The 3,398-nt window shown below is 38.2% G+C and overlaps 1 long non-coding RNA gene across 1 annotated transcript; it reads right to left on the reverse strand.

Annotated features, from left to right (window-relative positions):
- Window positions 1-2,042: 2,042 nt before the first annotated feature.
- Window positions 2,043-2,554, reverse strand: LOC135703633 (uncharacterized). Its single transcript, XR_010517748.1, has 2 exons — window positions 2,447-2,554; window positions 2,043-2,383 (listed from the first exon to the last, which is right to left on the reverse strand). It is a non-coding gene; the product is annotated as an uncharacterized LOC135703633 (long non-coding RNA).
- Between the last annotated feature and the right edge of the window lie 844 nt (window positions 2,555-3,398).

The following is a 3,398-nucleotide window of genomic DNA, read 5'->3' on the forward strand; positions in this document are numbered from 1 at the left end:
TGGCAGCTCTATTACATGTATTATGCATATTGGCTTTATGTTTATTATAAATTAGCTAAATGTTTCCTTAAACCGTTTTTAGAATTCATATGAATAAATATGGGCAGATATTCCTGTAAACGGAGTAATTCGATATTATTAATGAAACTTAAGACGATACATTTTTGTTTATTATTGTGTAAGTCAATAATTCTATAATTCGATAGTCCCTTCAATATCGAGTTAAGAAAAAATATAAATAAAGAAATTCTATATAAAATATAGAATAAAGGCGATGGAATAAACACCTCGGACAGTAAACTGACCACATTTTTTATCGTTCCCAGCTATGACCGTATCGAACCTGTTCGAAGCCAACAACCAGATGGTAAAGTGTAACCTAAAAACCGGCAAGTAGGTACTTGGCATGTGTTTGCTGTACCGCGGTGATGTAGTGCCAAATGATGTCAACGCCGCCATTGCCGATATGAAGTACAAGCGCATGCTCCGCTTCGTCGATAGACATCCCACCGGGTTCAAGGTTAGAGATGACTGAGACCTTTGCTGTAATTTTTTTTTGAAAGCGCGCCATGAACATGAACTCCTTTTTCTACAGGTCGGTATCAATCAAATTTTCGGTTAATTTTGCGGATGGAGATCTGGTGCTAGTCCACTTTGGGGTTTCTATGCTGGCGTCAAATTCGGCCATTTGAGAAGCGTGGGCCAGGCTGATGCAGAAGTTCGATATGATGTACCTACTTGAAGCTCGCACTGGTTCGTGAACGAGGGCATGGAGAAGGCGATGTTCAACGAAGTACGGAAAAATCTTGCTGCCCTAGAAATGGACTACCTCGAGGCTAAGTTGGATTGCGAAGGTATGGATGAGGGCAGTAATGTTATGTCAAATTGTATCCATTTCAAAATAACTTTCTCACCAGATAAATCTTCAACACCCGACGAATCCCACGAAGTGTTTTGAAATTGACCGTCTCCATCAAACTCATGGATGTGATGATCTGCAAAGCCTCAGGAAACACCAATCACTCTCACTAGTAATACCGTTTAAATTAGTTTATTTTTTATCATTGAATTTACTTACGACAGTATAACCGATCAAAACCCATAAAATTTAAATATTTACTTCACTCGTGCTGGCGAGTAACAACGCAACAAATTTTTATATTATTTTAGCATTTTTGGGTGAGATTTGTTTTGTTCGAATTTATTTTTTCAAGTGGATTTTTAAACTCTAGCCAATTTGATGTGATTTAATCACTTTCTTAAAGGTGCAATACAATAGCAGGTGAGCCCAATTTTTTTTTCTACCAATGCTGTTTGTTGAATTTTGATTACTGAAGCCAGAACTGCACTTATCCTTTTCCTCTTTGGGTCTTTAGTTTTTGGCTTTTTTGTTGGTTTTGAGTCGCTTAACTCTATATATAGGTATAATTTCTTTGTTTTGTTATCATTTTAATGAGTGTATAGCTTCTAACGACCCTACGATTTTACTCTAGCAATTTTTCTCGTCTAATCGGTAATTATCATTAGCTTTTTCAAATTTACTTCATCAGTAGTTGGTATAAGAAGATGGTATATAGACTCTGATAATCAAAAAATAAATCCTAATCGAATAAAGTTTTAATTTTTTTTCGTTTGTGTTGTTGGGCTTCGTGGGATTAGTTTCAGGCTGCTTTAAGTTTGTTGTGTTTCATTTTTGGTAGACTCTGGATTTTTGGGGGCAATGATGAGTGGCTGTTACAAAAGTTACTCTGCTGTTTCATTTCAAAGAGTGTATATTTATACTGTTTTCTTGCTTAGCTTTAGAATAGTCGGTTTACAGGTTTTCCCTTTAATATTACTTTACTCAAACTAGTTTGTTGTTTGGTTATATGAACTGTGTCTACGGTGTACTTCATTGTTGTTACATTTACCGACTTGATAAAAAAATACGTACATCTATAAAAGTTGATATCAAATACGTTCATCTATAAAAGTTGATATGTTGTTTGTGGCTTTTACCTGCATGTGGGTACGTGTAATTTGCATGTATGTTTGTGTTTGTCTACTTTATTCCCTCGAACTGCTCGTTCTCTTTTCTCGATAAAATATACTTGTTAATCAAGGTAGAAATAGTCACTACGATTTTGATCAATGCTCCACCGGTTTACTTCTTGATCGGTGGTAGTTGTTCATTAATGGTAATGCTGAGTCGTCTGATATTGGGCTTATCGTAGTCTTCCATGGACATTCCACGGGATAGGCGTCGTCCGCCTGGGGTTCCATCACTTGAACCACCCGAGCTGGTTGAGAACGCCCTGTTGCGGTCCACTCCGGGCAAGACAACCGAAGTCAGCAGACCTTGGCCCTTGCAGAAAAGCAAAATCGACTGAGCCACTTTGGCGATCTATGTAGAAGTAAACCATAATTTCAGTATTCAAAGCAAACCTGCATTATGAACGCAACTTACAGCATCCGCCAGAACGTCACCAGCACGCTCGACCTTCAGCAGAGTGACCTTTTCTTTGTTCAGGTCTCTCAACATATTTTCGACAACCCCGGGGTACGGGCTCATGACACCGGTAATCAACAGTAGATCAATCTTACAGTTTTCCAAACACAACTTTCAGTTTTTCAAACACGGCTGGAAAATCGAATGAGAAATATACTTTATCACCTCACCGTTGAACATTATGTAGTTCTACACACTTTTGAAATGCTTTAACATATTGCTTCAGGTTCTTGTTGTTCAGTGAGTCGTGGAGTCGACTCTGGAGCTCGGCTACGATTTGCTCCTCGTCCGGATTGTCACCAATCAGTTGCTGTGACATTGGTGAGAGAGAAAGAAAAAACAAGAGCTTATCAATAAAATGTAGAAGATGAGGATATATAATTAAAGGACATCGAAAAACACCTTCCAAAAACAAAAATGGCTGTGCCATCTGGCTGAGTGGAGGTGTGGCTAAGAGTAGTTCCGGGGTGCTGAGCATAAGTGGCTGTCATGAACTTGGTAAGTACCAGCTGCATGTGGTTTTATAGGCGCATGTATGTAGTCTCCTTAAATGCTGTTTTTATGGTTGACTAAATCTAGTATCGTTTTCGGTTTATAGTACGTTCAGACTACAGAGTTATAACATGTTATAGCGCTATCTTGATGGTGGTTTCTGTGTTGCAATTCTTTGACAACCGTTATAACATGTTATAACTCTCCAGTCTGGACAGCGTTTTAAAGTTAAACAGTTTTTCAGAAGGAAACCTTGAATCTTCAGTACAAGTGTTGCGATAGTTAAACAAGAAACAAGAGACTTGATCTTCAAGATCAAAACTTTTCATTTGTGGATCGAGCAAAAACTTCTTCAACACTTCTTTAACATCACGAACCATTCTTTCGGCTTGGCCATTACTCGAAGGGTGATATGGCG

This window comes from Ochlerotatus camptorhynchus, unplaced genomic scaffold (assembly GCF_037179485.1).
Source record: "Ochlerotatus camptorhynchus isolate MF236.1 unplaced genomic scaffold, CSIRO-AGI_Acam_v1.1 ptg000219l, whole genome shotgun sequence".
NCBI classification, from domain to species: Eukaryota; Metazoa; Arthropoda; class Insecta; order Diptera; family Culicidae; genus Ochlerotatus; species Ochlerotatus camptorhynchus.